General features: G+C 38.0%; 1 long non-coding RNA gene across 2 annotated transcripts in view; it reads right to left on the bottom strand.

Annotated features, from left to right (window-relative positions):
* LOC146392663 (uncharacterized) overlaps positions 1-20,564 on the bottom strand; it is a 67,714-nt gene that overhangs the window by 35,707 nt on the left and 11,443 nt on the right. For both annotated transcript variants that reach the window (XR_014802287.1, XR_014802286.1), the window contains exon 2: positions 19,412-19,472. This is a non-coding gene — a long non-coding RNA (uncharacterized LOC146392663). The remainder of the gene's footprint in view (positions 1-19,411; positions 19,473-20,564) is intronic.

The raw sequence follows: 20,564 nt of genomic DNA, 5'->3' as shown, positions 1-20,564 counted from the left end.
TGAATATGGGAATCATTTGTATGTGTTTCAGTGAAATAAATTGAACCCATGTGGTGTACACAAGTTCATTTAAAATCCTTAACCACAGCCCCAGAGTGAAATAAAGTGTATTTGCTGGAGCCACCATTACTCAGACTTTTTAATTAATAGACATCCTGTTCCTTGGCTCTCCTTTGAAAAGACGAAAGGCTGGAGGTAGCAAGAAGGGAAAACAGGCTAAAGACAGTGTAATTAGTTATTGAGTGAGTTGGGTGCCTGCTGCAGTGGGCAGTGTCGGTGCTACATGAGATTTTATTGGGTGGACGACATGAGTCTATTTACTTTCTGTCACCTCTCGAGACACCCATGGCAGTTTTAGATAGTGTCAGGCTGTCTGGCTTTGGCTGTCCATCAGCAACATTCTCAAGTTCAAATGTGGAAGACGGAGCTTAACCTTTAGATCAATGAAAACACAGAATATACCTTAATGCTAATAAATCGATAGTTTTCTTCTTGTGTAAAAGGTTTTTTTTTCGCCGAAACAGAAATAACACAAAAAAAAGTTGTCACCCCTGTCAAATAAAAGCTCACAAGACTCAAAAGTCTTATAAATATGATCCAGTAAAGAGCAGCATATGTGAGCTAAGTGAATCTAAATACCTGCAATATTGGACAGAGTGAAGCAGCAGTGTGGTTATGAGAACATTTTGGCAGTCACGTCTGTTATGCAGAGCAGTAAACAGGAGCTCAGCGTTGTTGAGCAGTCAGAACAGGTGGGAGGCTTGCATGCATTTGTGCATGTGCACATGTTTATGCACCCAGCTCGTGTGTTTGTGCATGCTGATGTATTTGTTTACGGGTCCCAGAGGTGCACAAGTGCAAAGGAGAGAGATATGCCGTGTTGGCAGAATGCACAAGACTAATGCCTGAAACTTGGACACTTGTACAGTCTCTGTTTTCCCTCTGGCTCAGTGCTGGACAGCGATCACAGGAAAGCATAGCAGAGGATCCAGGATGGCTGAAAAGTAAGATTTAGAGATATACTTGTGGCAGGTCCTTTGACAGCTAGTATTTATAGCACAAGTGTGTTCATGGGCCACCCAAAGGATTTTCATTGTGGTAGTTTAATGATTTTCACCCTGCAAATCAAGATACCTATGGCCCTAAACTATAAATCAGAACATAAATCCTTAAAGGAAGAGTTTGACATTTTCAGAAATATTCTTCATGAGAAAGACTCACAGCTTCCCAGTAGAACGCTGGATAATATTATTCCCTTCATCTGTCACTGGTTTTAATGTTATGGCTGTTCATACAAATCTGTTTTTGCTTCCCCCCCCCCTTGTTAGTTTTATGATTTTGTGAACAAAAAAAGAACTATCCACAAACATTTATTGACAACAGCTTGTGAGAATATTTGCACAAGCCATACTGAGATCTGTCTGCTTGTTTTTTGGAAAGGAGAATTAGAGGAAAGGATATGGCAACAGGCACAAGATCCTGATGAAATGATTATTTTCTTTACTCAGAGAGCCACTCTTACATCTTTTGAGTCAGTGCTATAATTTTGACTTAAAATTACTTCTCATCTTTAAATTCCTCAACTCTTAACATGATGCTTTTTTCCCTCCAGTCTGCCACACAGCAGACATTACTGATAATCTTAGTCAACAAACCGTCGCCTGCTATGAAAGACTTGCTGGCTTGGATTTACCACAAGGGAGACTCCCTTTCAAATCTGGGGTCAATAAGAGGAACTCTAATTGAAAGAGACCAAAAGATCTGGCCAACGGAGAAGTGCTTTGTTATTAACTGATCTGAAGATAGACTTGTTAGTGTTTAGATTGAGAGGGAAAGGAGCAGACCTGATGTTAGATAATCCATTGTTCCCCCTGGACACAAGACTGACTGCCTGGTTTCATTTGCAGCTCGAATATAGCCAGTGGCCCTTGTGTCATCGGTCGGAATCACATAGCAGCTGGAGATAAAACTTGAAAAATGCTCCTTCTCAAAGAACATACACTAATTACTTGACAACCTTAACAGAATAAAAATGGACAGCAAGTTATATAGCGTTCTAAAGCAGAGATACACACAATGTGTTTTGTTACATTTGATGTTTAGCCCACCTATCATTTGCAGGAGTTATCTGCTGGTGCTTTCACTCACAAGGTAATCTACCAGAGCTTCCATTAGCAGTTGCAATGTGCTTAGCTAGCTACCTGTTACTTTGTTGATGTGAAGCAAGGTTGGTACTCATTGCATTAATCAACTTCTCATCCATTGTGATGTAGAATACAAAGCTGCAGTGACAACCACAAACTAGCTAGATATGAAACAATTTGACTGGCTATTGAAGTTTTGCAGGCGCGTCACCGTTAACCTCATAGATGTTATCTTATCTGCCATTTGGGCATGTGACAATCATGGTGACAGTGTAAGGGCAAGTGAATGAGGCCCCAGTCACACAGTCCTAGAGACTGGTTAGTGAAAATGCACTACCCTCGATCAAGTGACTGCTGGTGTTTGCTGGGAAACTGGTTGCTAAAGCTCCAGTCACACAGGCAGCAAACAGTTGCAAGGGAAAAATGCGTCCACCCCCACTCCTTCTGGCAAAAATCTCCTTTCAGTTGCTTTGGTTGCCAGCAGATTGCTGCGGTCATCTGTAGTTTGCATAGAACTCATTGACCTATCTACAAATATTCAACATCTTCTCTCTGAATGGTAGGGAAACTGAAAAATTTGCACAAAATGGAAAGAGAGCACAAAGTAGAGTAGTAGAGTATGTATTTATGTTGGTTGTAAGCTAAAGCTCTCAGCTACCAGTTTGCACTTTTTTAAGTTTTACTATTGCTTGGCTAATAGTTAGCATCGGCATCATCTATGCGAACTACAGACGACAGTGGCAATGCAGTTTTTGGTCCAGCATCCTCTTTGTGACCAATTTCAACTGGAGATAGTTTGCAACTTCTAGGAACCACTCACCAACCATTTTGGAAATACATATTTTTCCTTCAAAACCAATGCTTTTATCATGTCCAAATAGGGGACAACTCTCAAGCAATGTGCAAATGACATCAAACAATTAACCACTATAGGCTGAGGAGTATTTAATAATAATAATGTATACTTTACTGATCCTTGTGGGGAAATTCCTCTCTGCATTTAACCTATTCACTCAGTGAAGCAGTGGGCAGCCACCAATCTAGTGCCCGGGGAGCAGTGTGTAGGAATGGTACCTTGCTCAGGGGTACCTCAGGGTAGCCGTTCAGTGGACTCAAACCACCGGAAGGTCAGGAGTTCAGTGGATTCAAACTCCTGACCTACCCGATCATGGGGTCACCACTCTACCTACTGAGCTATCTATGCAAACAACTGACAATTCAATGCCACAACATGCAACATTACCATAATGACCATAATCGTTATGGTAATGTTGCATGTTGAATTAAGAATTAAGTTTGTTGCCAAGTTTGTACACAAACAAGCAAACTTGGACAAACAATTTGTCTTGGTTTCATGGTGAAGAAACAAGGACAAAAGAAACAGTGGTTTCTTGAGAAGTTGTTGATGGCTGAATGCATGTAAACATACTTTTAGGAAATACTGTTACTTGAGAGTAAGGGCAGAGTTGTGTCAATATGAATTATTCTTTTGAATTATTTACTCGTGTATGTGAGAGCTTAGTGGTCAGTAAGCCTTGCTGGACTATATTGACTTATGATGATACATAAGAGAAAAAAAAACAATGTAAAGGGAGGCAGAATAAAGCTGAGCATGGCAGATATAGGATTGGTGTTTATCTGATCCCAAATCTTTTCACCTCTATGTTCAATATAACAAAACATAAACAAAATAAACAACGGCAAAACATTCAAACAGGCATCCATGAGTTTAATTTAATAGAACTTTAATTTCCCTTCTTGTAAAGCAATGAGTAGAAGACATCACAGTGATGTCAATATGATATTGAAATGTATCCAGGGTAAAATTAGAGTGTGAAATTAATCAGTAACAAGCCAATATGCAGGTCCCTGATTCTGTTTTCGGTACATAAGGCACCATAAATCATTGTGAACCTCATTAAATGCCCAGCAAGCTCTAGGTAATTTCCCTAGGAGGCCTCTTGGCTCGAAGCCCCCAAATACACAACGCTGTCTCTTGCCTCAGCAGGACCTGGCAATGCCACAGAAAGAGAAAGAGAGGGGGAGAGAAGCAGGTATGGATAGATTCTGATAGAGGGATTGCAGTAGGAAGAGATGGATGACTGGGTTTTGAATGATGAGCTCTCCTCTATCTCTCTTCAACTACTGATAGTGACCCTGGAACCGTTGGACCTGTAGTGATCGCACTCTGCTCCAGACTCGTACTTTAAATAAGCACTTCAAGTCTGCACTTCGGTTCTCAGCATATCTCATATGGTATTATGGTCTATTGCTGTGTTCTAACATCACCATTATTTCAAGCACTTAACTTTAATTTGCTTTTCTTTCTGTCTTTTCTGTGTTTTTGTGTGTTACGCTTCATTCACTCACTGCCAAAACTTCCCATAGTGGAACTGATTCAAATGATTCTTCTGATACGTTATTCCTTTTATTCCAATTCTTTTTAAATGCTAATGGGGATGTGATAGAACCTTTTTATCAAAAATATTTATTATATGTTTTCACCTGTTATATTAGATTCACTAAAAAGAAGTGTCTGCTTTTTAGGAAAACTAAATATCTGATCTGCCAAAGAGAGACAATATAAAAATTGATTTAACAGTGTGAGTTGATCTAGCTGTATCAGAAATCTTTCAGTGCTGAGCATATACTATAATATGATATACTCTCACCAGACACTTTATTATGCCTTGCTAGCATTGGGCTGAATGCCCTTTTGGCTTCAGAACTACTTTAATTCTTTGCGTCATTAATTCAACAAGGTTCTGGAAATGTCATTCTTTGGTCCATATTAATATGATTCCATATTGACTGATTTGTTGGCTGCACATTCATGATGCAAGTCTCCTTGCTCAATTGATACTGAGTCACTTAACTGAGCTCTGGAGACTGTGGAGGGCAGTCTCCAGCCTCCACATGAGCTCATTCTCATGTTCAAGAAAGTTTGAGATGATTCATCAAGAATATTCAGGTAGGCTGTTTCATTTAAATGAAGTCCAGTGGTGCCAGGAGTGTGAAATATGCCCCACAGTGCTACACCAACACCAGCAGTCTGAACTGTTGATCCAACGTACGATAGATTTGTGCTTTAATATTGTTATTATTGTTGTCCTATCCAATTTAGGTGAGTCCATGTCAATTGTAGCCTCAGTTTCATGTTCTTGGTGTGGTCCTGCACTGTTGTAGCCCAGTACTTACAGATTCAATGTGTTGTGTATTCAGAGATGTTCTTCTGTATACCTTGGTTCTAACAAGTGGTTATTTGAGTTACTGTTGCCTTCCTATCAGCTTGAAGCAGTGTGGAGCATTCTCCTCTAACCTCTGACATCAACACGGCCTTTTCACCTAGAGAACTGCTGCTCACTGAATATTTAAGCGTTTTCAGACCTTTTTTCTGTAAACTCTGGAGATGGGTGTGTGGAAAAATCTCATCAGATCAGCAGTTTCTGAAATACAAACAACCATGCCACCTTTAAAGTCACTGAAATCCCCTTTCTTCCACATTCCAGTGCTGGGTTTAAGATTCAGCAGCTTGTTTTGACCAGTTCTACAAAAACAATGAGTTGCTAGCATGTGATTGATTAAAGATTTGTGTAAATAAAATTTAAACAGATGTATCTAACAAAATAGTCGATGAGTGTATTCACCTTTTGTTAGTCTGATCTAAGTGCATAGTAAGAATTCCAATACCCTATCTAGGGCACTCAAAGTATCCCACAATGCCTCTTGAATAGTAGTTTTTGGTGAAGGAAGAGTGACAGACAAGAGGAACAAGAGCAGTGCAATAAAAGTTTGTATTTATTAATTTTAAAAAGGGCATTTGGTACGATGAGTATTTGTCACAAAATTAATGTCAATAATGATTTTTTTTTTGCTTGTCTTGATGTAAAAGATGTAAAAAAGGCCAGATTAATCCATTTATAATGCAATACAGGGATATATTATTTGTTTTTCTGCAAAATTACAATGAAATTCCACTTTACTTAAATTTACTTACATAATACTTAAATGTACATACACTATAATTGTTTCTTTGGTTCCTGTAAAAAACTGGCTTACCTATCTTTAAGTATTTGTAGGTAAATATAGTTCAATTAAAGTGTTACAGAAAATGTGAAGAGAAAAGTTATTAGAAAGGCAAATGAAGTCACACTCAGATATCTAATTTTTACATGCGCATGGGCGGTCAGTCCGATCTGCTCTGCTGTCAAAGTGCGCACAACAGATGTGACAGAAAAACCGCCCAGGGCTCTCAGCGCATTCTTTATTTATACTCCAAGTGAGCTTTCAAGGAAGTGGGAGTGGTATGTTCAGTATACAAAAACGTTTCCATAATAGGAGAAACCTTTAGCTTGTCTGTTGAAATAGGAGATAGCTTGGTATGTATAGAAACTTAAACATTTCCTTAAAAGGAGAGTGAGAGAGGGGGGTGACCGTTAACTCAGGATGTAGTATGTATGTCACCGCATTCCTCTACACATCTGGTTCCACTTTCCTTTCCTGTGGTGGTTCCAACTCACAAGCTCTCCTATCTTAAATGAAGCTACAACTAAACAATAATCACAAAACTAAAAAATCTCTTATCATTCCCTCCTGTTTGTAGCGATTTTAAGCAAATACATCAATGTGTTTCAGACACAGACCCTACATTGTGAGTGCTTTCGGTCTGGTCGTCATAAAATGTGTATCATTCAAACATAATCATTCATCACATTAGTTTCATACTCATCGTCTTCTCCTTCTTCCTCGTCTGGCACAGTGACATATGCAACAAGAGATTGAGATATCATTCTTGATACCATTCCTCTTACACAGGGGATAATGCATGTAGTAAAGATACAAAACATAATAAGTATTAGGCCAATAAACATTAAAACCTTAAACATCAATGTTTTCCATGAGCCGCTCATAAACCAATTCCACCAATTACTTTGTGAATTTGCCCAATCGGTTACCTGTGCCTGTTGAACGTTTCTAAGTAATTGTAGAGCATTTGTCATATTGTCAGAATGCACATTGTCTGGAATATATGTACAACAAGTTATATTAAACAAAACACAGTCCGCGCTTTTCTGCCAAGATCATATCCAGGGCAACTCTGTGTTGCATAACAGTTATTCTTATGGCATCAATTTCCTGATTTTGCTCTTTGTTGATGCTGGTCGATGCATTTAAAAACAGTCCAAAACTATAGTCCAATAGTCAGGAGGTCGCTGTGGTTTAGGACAATTCCTGAATATTGATAACCTAGACTGGCAAAGCTTGCTGCGCATGTCACTTGAATCATGTTCATAAGTCTGCCATATAATGTAGCATGCTGTGTTGTAGCAGGCATGTGTGAGCATATATAACAATCTTTGTCTTCTTTGCGATTATATATGTATCTATACCAGGCGTTGTTCATCCAGGGATGGATGTGGTCCTGTGTCACTTCAGTCAGGTGTGAGTTGTCATATGTCCATGCTCTTCTATGCATGTTGGCTTCTTGATCCTTTAAGTGCATCAGGGTCCATGCTGTAAGCAGCAGGGCCAAGGTGGTAAGCAGAATAATCTTCATGATGACCAGACACACCGATTTACTCTGGTGAGTAGACTACAGGCGAGAAGTAGAAGGCGGGATATACCCAATCAGCCCTCCCTTCACCTGTAGATCACCAAAGAGTCGGGGTGGTGGTGTCTTTAGGTTGTGCTGTCACTCACTTCCATTTTTGCAATGGCTCTGGTGGATCCAAGAGGGCCTCTCAGCGATTTTGCAAGCTGTTGGCGTCGTTAGGAGTACTTGGTATGGACCTTCCCACCGGGATGGGTTCCAATTCTTTCTCTGGAGTACTCGTATAAGGACCCAATCGCCTGGTTTTAATCTGCAAGAGACTTGAGAAGCGTCGCATGGCAGTTCAAAACAATATCCCTATTTTCTACTAGTTTTGCCATTCATTCTACTAAAGTTGTCTTTCTAACAGATTTATCTATTGGTTCACTTTCATCAATTCATGCATCTTTTCACTGAGGTCTGATTCAAACTATCTTACTTCTAATTCTTTCCAAAAATAATTTCACATGTAACATTTTATATATGTGTGTTTTCTACCTTTGTTTACCTCTTTGGTGTGATCTGGTGGACATCTCTAAACACCATCATAAGTTCAGACTTCAATTTCAACCCAATTATACTCCTCTGGGCTTCACCTTCCCACTGGCCCCTGTACCCTTCTCAAAGTGTCCTTTGTTGTCTTAAATCTCCAGCAAACACAATCTGTTTCTTCTCTGTTTCTTCCTTTTAGATTAAGTCCCAGCCAGGCAAAATATCACATTCAGTGCCTTTAAACAGTCATGTCACACTGTTCTTACCAGCCTGCTGTTAATTCTTCAATTCCACGATATTCTGTTGGTCTTCATCAGGAGATTGACTGTCCTTTGAGCTTCTTTTCAGGATCGGGACAAGTGGGAGGTCAAGCTATAAAATTTTAAGCCAAACTTTGGCTTGTTTTCTCCCAATTATGTTAATCTATGGTTTTGCTGCTATGCTCAAAATTCTAGGTTGAGAAAAGTCCACCTTTATTTATTTGTGACCTATATTGACACACTAAACCATACCATTAATATCATTTTCATTTCTTTTCTTAAAGCCTCCATTTGCTTCATCTGGCTAGAGTCTGTCTCTTCTGTTTTTCTCTCTGGGTGCTCACTCCTTATATGGGCATGCAAAGTTCCTGTCACACACACACTTCCTGTTACTCTCTTTTGTGTTTCTACAGGCTAATCAAACTCATTTTGTATTTACAATCTACAAACCCTCTGTAATTCTACTAACTTCTAATCTAAAATGTAACGTCATTCACACAATAATTTCATAATCCTCTCACACACACTGCCTTTTAAATAAACTAAACCCTTTGCATTTTTATCTATTTCAGGCATTTTCTGAGTCTCTGTTTTATGGTGCTGTTAGTTCTCTCTACTAACCCTGCACTCCATAGATGATAAGCACAGTGATTTCTTATGCTGAATCCTAGTGCTTCAGAGACCTTACTGATCACATCATTGACAAAATGTATCCCATTGTCTGATCTTATCAGAGAAGGGATATCATATGTTGGAATAAAATGATTACATAAACATTTTGCAATGGAGATTGCCTCTGCTTTTTACTGGATATATCTCTGGTCAGTTTGAAAACACATCTATGAACACTAAGGCATATTTTAATCCTTGACATTCATTCAATTCAATAAAATCCATGTGGATGGTGTGGAGAACTGGCCTCTCTTAGGTCTTAAGTTTCCTTGTGAGTTGTGTTTTTGACAGAATAGGCATGTTCTTACAAATTTTTCGCTGAAGTTTCAAAATTTATAGTGTAAAAGTATTATTTATCTATACTATATTTCCCTCCTGTTGACACATGTATTACTTCATGTGTCACTACAGCCACTGTCCTGTGTAACGACTCTGGTAATATTGGTTTTCCATCACAGACCATTAAGTCAGCTTTCAGTTGTGCTCCACATTTCAGCCACTTGTTCTGTTCAGTGATTGTTGCAGCTTTTTGTTCGGTTTTTTTTGTACATCAAGTGGTATTTGTGTACAATGTTCGGATGTTAGAAGCGTTATCGTTTGTTGTGCAGCCTGCTTTGCTGTTTGATCTGCAAAATTATTTCCTTTTGTGACAATAAAATTGTCTTTTTGATGTGCTGCACATTTACAAAGTGCCAATTGTTTTGGCAAGCTAATCACTTCCAATAAGATTTTTAATAAGCTGCCGTGTTGCACGGGGTTATCCGTAGAGGTGACCATACCTCTGTTATGCCAAATTTTGGCAAAGTGGTGCACTGCTGAAAAAACAAACTGGCTGTCAGTGTATATATTTATATTTTGGCCTGCGTGCAATTCATATGCACATATGACTGCATACGTGCAGCCGACTCTTTTACTGCCTCTGCTGCGGCTGCATAGGCTTACATATGCAGGCAGGCCTGACGCTACAGAGTCTAATTTACACGAGTCTAAATTTCACCAGGAATGTTAACGAGCGTTGTTTTTCTCCAAATGCCTGTGTTATCACAGCTTCCATATAACCTGCTCCTCTATCTACACGTAAGTAGAAAGGCTTATCATAGTCAGGCAGTGCTAAAACTGTATCTGTCTGTAATGCCTATTTTTAAATAACTGAATGCTTCGTCTTTCTTCTCTATAGATGCAACATTACATCTTCACTTAATGCATTTTTAGATAATTTCTAGTTTTTCAAAGAATCCACCCATCTCACCCATCTCACACATTTCAAACTTTGAAGTTAGGGTTTTTATATATATATATTTTAAACTTTGAATTGCTCACAGTTCTAAAACTAGGCATTTGTAAATCATATGCCTAATCACTATGTGTCACTGTGATCCACAAGTATGGTCACAAATTCGCTTCCAAACCAACAAAATAAAATAATCAAACAAAAACAAAAAACATACATGAGTCAGGACGCAAAAGAAAAATGCTGCTACTGAAACAGAGCAGAAGTGTGAGGGAAAAACTGAGCTCACAGACAGCTGCGTGTGTTGGCTTTTAATGCAGCTTCTGCTCTAAAAACAAATAAATAAAAATAAAAGAAAATGTGTAACATGCTCATCAACTTAGCGGTGTCCACATATTTAATTCAGCTTCTCAATCCTGTAGCTTTAGCTGTTGTCTACAGGGTTTGGCTTATTAGTTGTTATTATAGGTGTGCTCTATATCTCAGTAATGTTTTATCCAGGATAAATGACAGATGTTTAAGCAGGTCAAGTGCCTCTATGCACGTAATTAGTTTAGATAGTTTCTTTATTTTCTTCATCTCATATGTCATTATACTGAGTTTGAGCAAACCTTAAGCTTGATGCAGACTACTTCATAACAATCATCCACCTCACATCATAACTGACTAGGTTGCTTCTCATTATTAATATTATGTCATTATTAATATTATCATCTTTGTCTTTCTATATTATGACAATAGTATATTACAATATTTTATTAGTGTATACCACTATACTACTACTGAGCCGATTTAACAGTTAGGATCATCTTACTCAGCAAACAGATAATTTAGAATTCATCCAATCTGTACAAATTTGCTTTTCTCTGAACAGGTTTGTGCCTACTTTTTAGACTGGTCTTCTGTTTGTCTCATCTCAGATCCAACCTTCAGTCACATTCATTCTCTCTGTTGCGTGACGAACCAAGCAATTTATTATTATATATTTTATATTTTATTTTGTATCCATCAAGGGCTTCGGGTGATCTGCAGTTTCACCCTTTCCCAAGCTGGAGACATTTACCTTTTCACACACTTTCCTTGGCTGAACAATGACACAGCCCTAATGTACCTTATGCATCTCTCTATTTTATTTAAAAAGTTTTCGTGTGAATTATTTCCTTTCATTGATTTTATACATTCTGGGCATGATTGTCATGCCAACTATGTTTCATTGTTAATATCAGCTTACAGGTTGTTATCTTTCCTATTATTAGTTTCAATACGGTAAAAATAAGTTCTAATATAATTTTGTCTTTATTTATTTTATTTTTGTACTTCTTATATTTATATCTATTCGGTGGGGTCTGTTTCCAACCTTTTTAAACTACTTTAAACTATTTTGATCTCTAGTTTTCACTTAATAAGGGTTTTATTAGTCACTGCACTGTAGTGTGACCTGATGCTGATTTTACTATTAGAGTATCTTCTGAGAATTGTACTTCCTGTGGTCTTCTGTTCAAAACGGTTTTACATACTCCTGTATCACATAACATCTGCACTGGTTTGCTATTAACATATACTGTCAGTGTAGGTTTGCCTTTTACTTCAGACACTAATTGATAGACAGTAAATACTTCTGCGTCACTTTTATCATTTTCATTTGGCTTTTTCTCATTTAGTCATTCATTTGAATATTGCCGTTTGTCTGTTTTATGTCTGCAATCTCTGGCGAAATGCCCTTCCTTGCCACAATTCCAACACGTATTATCTCTTTCTTCACTTCTTTCGCGTAAGTCTGTCTGTCCTACATATCTCTGGCCCTTTCCTTTAAATCCTCCTCTGTCCCTGTCTGTTACCTCTCCACCTTCTCCACCTTCCCCTGCGGGTTGGCCGTATCTGGGGTTTAGTACTGCTATCATAGGAAAAATGCCGGGAGGACCAGGTGGATCAACATCACCTCCCATATCTCGTCCGTAGCGATCTTTTCCTATTTTTTTTTTTTTTTTTTTTTTTTTTTTTTTTTCTGTGGATTTTCACCTAGTGCTATTTTATCTAACATGTTTTGTGCCTCTGCATAAGGACCAGGTTGAGGTCTGAACGGATCACAGGATTGTTTAAGGGGGGTCGCAGCAGCGGAAGTGGGGGCTGGTTTCACAGCAGCAAAAGTGGGGGTCGGCCTCGCAGCAGCGAGTGGAGCATATGGTGGGGGGTCTAATACCTCTGCCTTTTCTTTCTTCTTTTCGTGTTTCTTTTGTTTATTCTCACATCGTCTATCTGCCTCTCTCTTCCATGCTTGGAAATATTCTAATTCTTACGTGCGTTTTCCTTCTTTCTTTATTTTGTCTCTCCTATTTCTTTCAGTAATGCTTCTTTAAGTTGTATTAATGCAGATGGGCTACATTCTCATTTAGTCTTTTTAGAATTTCTCCATCTTTGCACACTAATTTGTCCGGCGCCTGGACACTTTTTTCCTAACCACTGTTCGTCAACAGTAAACTTAGTGGGCTGATTACCCATTAAAACAGAACTGCAGAGCCTTCTCTGGTATTAGACTGAAAGAGTGGTTACTGACTACGCCCTTCTACTCCACTCTAATTAGTGGAGCGGTGTCAGTTTTATGAGGCGGAACTCAACCGTTCTCTTTTGTCACCAGTACTTCAGCTACTGACAGGAAATAAAATGACAATAACAATGAGAGTGATTCAGCAGCGTATTTGTGCTGTTTAAATCAATTCACTCTCAACACACAGAAAACACAAACATTTAAACAGACATTTCACACAATCGCGCAGGCCTTTTCGGAAGGCCAGTCCTAAAGCTTTTATTTTGAAAATCCTTTCGGCGGATCAGTCCAACGCTTTTATTTTGAAAATCCGTTCGGTGGATCAGCCCAACGCTTTTATTTTGAAAATCCTTTCGGCGGATCAGCCCAACGCGTTTATTTTGAAAATCCGTTCGGTGGATCACCCCAGCGCTTTTATTTTGAAAATCCGTTCGGTGGATCACCCCAGCGCTTTTACAAATCCGTTCGGTGGATCACCCCAGCGCTTTTACAAATCCGTTCGGTGGATCACCCCAGCGCTTTTACAAATCCGTGCAGTGGATTAGACTAATTACACCCTTTCGGCGGGTGAGACCAAAGTTCGTTTTACGCGAGTGTAAATGAGTGACTTCCTTTACCTTCCCAAGATTCTCTGGCTATGTTGAAAGTCAGCCACTGGATCCCAGCGTCGTGGACCACTTGATAAAACACTGGCCAGGAATCGAATTTTAGCGTCCCTGGACTTTTTCACTCCTACCTAGAGGACAGATTTCAGTGCAGCTTTCCACGACGGCAGGACACAGCGGCCGATGCTTCCTATCCGGCTCGGAGGACCAAGAAAATGTGAAGAGAAAAGTTATTAGAAAGGCAAATGAAGTCACACTCAGATATCTAATTTTTACATGCGCATGGGCGGTCAGTCCGATCTGCTCTGCTGTCAAAGTGCGCACAACAGATGTGACAGAAAAACCGCCCAGGGCTCTCAGCGCATTCTTTATTTATACTCCAAGTGAGCTTTCAAGGAAGTGGGAGTGGTATGTTCAGTATACAAAAACGTTTCCATAATAGGAGAAACCTTTAGCTTGTCTGTTGAAATAGGAGATAGCTTGGTATGTATAGAAACTTAAACATTTCCTTAAAAGGAGAGTGAGAGAGGGGGGTGACCGTTAACTCAGGATGTAGTATGTATGTCACCGCATTCCTCTACACATCTGGTTCCACTTTCCTTTCCTGTGGTGGTTCCAACTCACAAGCTCTCCTATCTTAAATGAAGCTACAACTAAACAATAATCACAAAACTAAAAAATCTCTTATCAAAAATGCTTCAGCACTTTGTCTAAACTATACATTAATCATGTCACATTGTGTTGTTGTTGCAACTTTGTAAATGTTAAGTAACATTTATAGCCTGTTTTTCCCTCTATCATTCTTTTGCCCGGCAAAAGAAGAGGACATAAATGTGTTCACACAAGAAGTCTGACATATGAAGCTCATTTTCTATTTACTGCAATATTGAGCTGGTTTCTGTAAATCATTTTGTAGATATTCCTTCATAAACATATGGTTAATTTTAATGAAGTTCTCCTGTGAATATGAAATTGCCTGCAATATGAAACGGAAAAGGCACAAACAACGTTATCCTCTGTTTTAAAAAGTGCTGTGTTTTGTTCTACAGGACAAAGAGGAACAAGTTTGGTTGTTTGTCATTTAAATAAACATAATCATAATTGTAATACATCCTGGTTGGCTGGCTCTGGGAATCGGCTGCCATGTGGGAAAAGCTTTCTGTCAAAAGCATTGTTTACAACCAAGAGCAGAAGGGAAAAAGAGCTACAAACATGCACTTATTATACAACATAAACTGATAACACACCGTAAGTATTTGAACAGTGTTCCACTAGATACAGACTGTACCGCTTTCTTGTGTGACAAATCCATAATCCTGTTTTTCATTACTGTGTAAATCTTGATTTGTACTTTACTGTTTTTAATCTAAAATGTTTTTTTTTTCCTTTCCTTAATCCTGTTTCCTTGCTCTGCAGCTGTAATGTGAAATCCATGTCTCGAACTACTGGATGCGCCTGAATGACATTCACTCATATGAACAAGTTTGCCAGTTTTCAGGCTTTAAATCAGCCATTTCCTATTAATTTGTTGTACAGTTTGCATGTTGTGGTTGAGCTATCACCCAAGGGTACCGAAGCACTCATAAAACCACAACAGCTCTCAGCAATTGGATCCTTTACGCTAATCACACAAAGGAAGCTCATGCCAAAACTAATTCAAAAACAAAAATCCTTGTTTACCGTTCAGCAGAGATCACGCAGCAATATAAAACAATCTGCCTCTGGGAATCATTTCAATTGGACTTTCCATTTTGTAATCAGTCAAGCAAAGACGCCCACTCTGTTTCTTAAACTGCAGCCTCTGTGACTCATCAAGAAGCTCTAGCCATTCTACTGTCACTGGAGACACAGGTCAGTGTTTATCCATGGAGAAACACAGAGATGATAGCTTTCACTCAAGTGTAGGGTATTACTAGAAAGTACAAGCAATGAACGCATGTGTCATCCATTTTGAATCTATATCTGCTTTATTTTTCATGCTATTTTGTGTCCATCAGGCCAATAGTGCAGCTGAAACCTTGCTCATCTCATGTAAGACAATTAGTATCGATCAAAACTGCTGTAATAGAGAAGCGAAGCTATACTTCTAGCTGATAATTCACTGAATTTCATAGCCATTTCAATTTCATTCAGCCACCATCAAAGAAACATAGTTTCACCACCATGCTCAGTTAATGTCTCATTTCTTAACTGACACACTACAAGGTTAAAACAAGAAGTATGCTTATGCACATGAGAGCAGTGATATGTTTTGAGTGTTACTATTAGTCTGCAGAACGGGCTCTAGAGCGGCCAGATGACTGGCCGCTCAAAGATTCAAGAAGTGACTTACAAGGAAAGCCAAGCAGTCATCTTGCAAAAAAGCACTCAATTTAACCTTCAGTCAGTTTTCTTGTTGAAGATAAAGTTCACCATTTTGCATAATATGCTTATATTTAATGTTGACAATTAGTTTGGAAGACTGACATATGGTATCTTTTTGATTTAACCCACAAAAAATTGGTTGCAAGTAAAAGCAAGCTGTAATGTGTTATTGAGGGAGCTTTTGATGATTTGATTGGCTTCATCAAGGGGCACCCATTCCTTCAACTTGCTTTTCTTAAAAATACATAAACAATAATTATCATTTATCATCACGCCAATGCCTTTTTTTTTTAACAATTTACATTAAAATATATATAATTTCAGTGAAAACACATCACCTCTGGCTTAATTGAATGAAAAATAAAGAAGCTTAAAGTTCTATAATTTCTTTTTGCTCAACTATTTAATTTGCTAAATGACGATTTTTAATTGTTTTAGTCTGATCAGTCATGTTTTTTTAGGATTTCGTGTCACTTTTAATTTTCTGGTTATGGCCAGCTGACATTAGAGCAACTTGTCAACTCTACATTAGTTTGTTGTGAGTGACAAGCCATTTGGGCCAACTGCAGAGAAACAACTCAGCCCTGCCGGCTGCTCAGGGATTGACTTCCAAATGATCGCACCATGTCCACCAGAAATCCCGCAGCAGTAATGACAACACATCATACACTTTCTCCACCCTGCTGGGGTTGAAACCACCCTTTCTGCACCCCTTTCATCATGGAGAGGCCTGCTCGTCTCTGTCATCTTAGCAGCAGTGTCACTGAGACAGGATGTAAGATAAGTGGATGAGAAGGCAGCAGAGGGTTTTCAGAAACACCACCACAAAGACAACAACAATCCAATCATCCTAACGGCTGATTTAGACCTCACAAAACTACTCTGACTATCCTTTAAAGTCATTGTCATGTCCCCAGGTTGGTCTAGGAGTAAGGGGAGGGGCATAAAATGAGCTGGAGAAACACTGTTTGGATTCGTTTATAAAGCTTTGTTTGTCTGGATGTTAAAAAGAAAGCATAGATTTACTTCAGGGAGAGCCAAGGCCAGCATAACAAATAAAACCGTCCTAACCGAAAATGAAATTGCATCAATTAACTTAGTCAAAAGAAAAGTTACAAGCCTTTATCTCAACTTTTTAACACGTCAAGGAAAAACAGGAGAAAAAAACAAGGAAAAAACAGGCTTACACTGGCAATGTAACACAAAACAGTACAACAAAGAATAAATCAAGTGTAACAAGGACAAACAAGCTAACAAGGACCATAAGAAACCTAACGTAACAAACATAAAGACCAACAGAATGCTCTCAAAACACATGGTTCTCTAACGAACCAAAGTGCAGCTTCGACCAACTTATACAGGCCCTGGAGGGCATCCACAGGCTGCAGGACTCAGACCTCAGCCAGTGACCTCAAGAGCCAGTAAGAAGTATGGGAGGAACCCAGAAACCAGGCTCTAAAGCAGTATGGTCAACATTAATCCTTTATATACTCTAGACGTTCTTTTAACCCTTGCATATTCATATTCATATTCTCCATAATAACAAGGCAGGAATTTCCTCATTATAACTGTCTAAAGCAAACTATGAACTTAACATCAATATAAAGTGTATAACAAGCTGGCTTTAATGGATGGACGAGTAATCCTTAATTAATGTTTCAGAGAGACAGGAAACTGTATTTTTGTTTTTGTTGTTTTATCTGTTCTAGGACTCGTTTTTAGGGAAATACCATTTACTGTCATACAGTGTCGTGTCTTCTTATACAAAATAACAGCTACAATAATTTAATAATATTTTATTGAAAGCAAAAATGGCAAAAACATTCTGGAACTGTTTGGATTTAACGATGTAAAACCATTAATCACTTTGTCTTTGTTTCCCATATCCTGATAGCTACATTTATAACCATCAATAATAACAAAATGAAGCTTTCTTGTTACAAACTAGTTTATGCATTTAAAGTCGTGGTAGGAAACTTTGCATGTGTGAGTTTTGCACATTTTACCACACTCTCTGCAATGTCTGAAATAATCCTATGACCTCCCCAACCCCTCCTTTAAACTCAGTTTTAATCTCAGTTAGCTCTGAATAAATCAATTCTATTTTGATGTTTTTTGTTTGTTCATACATACATATACACATGTATATATACATACATATACACATATACACACACACATATATATATATATATACATATATATATATATATATATATATATATATATACATATACATATATACATATATATACATATATACATATATACATATATATATATATATATATATATATATATATATATATATATATAGCATTAAAAAGCATACAGCACTTTTCCACTCTTACTGACCACCAGAGATGGCCAGTAACGCGTTACTGTAATCCGATTCTTTTTTTCAAGTAACGAGTAAAGTAAGGGATTACTATTGCAAAAACGGTAATTAGATTACCATTACTTTCCCGTAGGAACACTGTGTTACTAAAACCGTGATTTTTTTGCGAGAACGTCTCATGACAGTGACGTAAGCGAGTGCGACATTCGTGACAACAGCTGTGTGCAGATCAACAATGGATAATATACCGAGTGCGGAGAGAGTATGAGCGTGCAGCGTTAAAGCGTGGAAGTACTGACCTTACTTTGAGTTTGATTCCATAAAAAGTGACAAAAACATTAGCGTCCGTTGTGCGTGGGAAGAAAACTTCTTTTTACAGCGAAAAAAACACTAAACTTCCAAGCAAGCACCGAGTGCGCTATGACGTAATGGGAAATTCACAGAGAAACTCGCGGATTCTTCCACTGACCGCTGCGGCACACCTGCACCAGGGCAAACCTCCGCCTACCCCACTCCTGCTTTACAGGTGAAAATAGAGCAACAGGACCGCTAGTCTCTGATTTTATTTATTTTCTGCTGTGTTTTACTTGCATCTATTTGAAAGACTGAGTGTAAACACAAAAAAATATTTTATTTTATGTGCTGGAATGTGCAGAAAATAGGTTTAAATGTTAAACAAATTTCTTCCAGTCAGAGAATGTTGCATATAATTAAATTTTTGCTTGATGCATAAAGTTAAAATATTAAAACTAATAAAACAAGTTTTAAAAAGAGACTTTTCCATTTGATTACATTTTGTATGATGGATTATCAGAATCAGAATCAGAATACTTTATTAATCCCGAAGGAAATTAGGGATTATGCAGAAAAAGTAGAATTTGGCTGAAAGATCTATCGCTTTATCACCTATTCAGGGTGTAAATCGTGTTTTTAGTAGTAGTAGTAGTAGTAGTAGTAACTAAGTAATTAATTACTTTTGAAAATAAGCAACGGGATTACTTTTTTGGGGAAGTAATCAGTAATTAGTTACTGATTACTTTTTTCAAGTAACTTGACCAACACTGCTGACCACACAAACAAGCTTCTAAAAACAAGTCACATTTACATATACACATTCATACATTCATATAGAACTACACTTCAACTATACACTTCAAGCACTTTATTTACCTCACATCCAGAAGCACAGAGAGCTTTCAAAGTCCAGCAGGTGCTTGTCTCTGCAGGACACCTGTGGTAAGAATGTAGACAGTTTTCATTACAGTATTAATGTTGAACTGTAACTTTGTCATCAGTGTCCCATAAAAATAAACACAGATGTGTAAAATGTATCCAATCCAAAATATTTATAAGGTCCTTTTAAAAACACAAGTTTGACAAAGTGCTATACGAGGCAGCAAAACACCACACAAAAAATCAGCAAGAATTACAGTAATAATAATAATAGTAATAATGAATAGAAGGTAAGAACACACTACTCTCATTCAATGTTAAAAGGCAAACATTAAAAATTAGTTTCAATATGTTGTTTTTAAAACAGGCAATGAGGGGGCCATCCTAACATGGGCAGTGAGATAATTCCGCGATTCAGAAAAGGCTGGGTCGCCCCTGGTTTTCATCCAGGTTTGGACTGCCAGAAGCAGGTGGTGCATGAACCTTAGCGAGGGAACATATGGAGTTAGGAGCTCAGTTATATATTTGTACACACAATTTCCTCTAAAGAACCATTTTCCTTGATTTGACCAACACTACTTGATCTAAAATACAACTTTGGATCACTTTAGATCAAGTCATCAAATTTCCAGCTAAAAGAATGAAACTTATGGTATTTTTATGCTGATTGAGGATTCATCAAGAAAGCAGTTAGCACTGTTATTCCTATACCTGTGTTGGTTTTCTCCATTTTTGAAGTCCACAGAATAGAGTACAGTGTAACCAGTGGAGCTTGTGGCCAGCAGTCTTCACACTCTATCTAGTTTGTTTGTTGTATCCACACTGATGTTTAGTCCTCTTTATATCCACAGCTCTGGTAAACCGAACCTTTCAACCAATGTTCTTTAACATTTGTAGTATTTTTTAATTATTATTTTTTAATAACATTTAATATTGTGTTAGGGTAATAAAGAGATACAAACACCTCCAGGTACTTTTACAATAATGAAGTGAGTCTGCCTAAACGTTTATTGCAGAATGAAAACCTGGAGGGAAAAAGTAATTTAGTCAAGTGGTGCATGCTATGAAATGTTCCCATATTGCAAATTCATTTTACAGCCCAGTACAAACACCGGCTGCTGTTGTTTCAATGCAGTTTCATTTTAATAAT

This window comes from Perissodus microlepis, chromosome 2 (assembly GCF_051167445.1).
Source record: "Perissodus microlepis isolate ML-2025 ecotype Zambia chromosome 2, ASM5116744v1, whole genome shotgun sequence".
NCBI classification, from domain to species: Eukaryota; Metazoa; Chordata; class Actinopteri; order Cichliformes; family Cichlidae; genus Perissodus; species Perissodus microlepis.
Note: the sequence above shows the minus strand (reverse complement) of the source record. Positions and strands in the feature narration are given on the sequence as shown.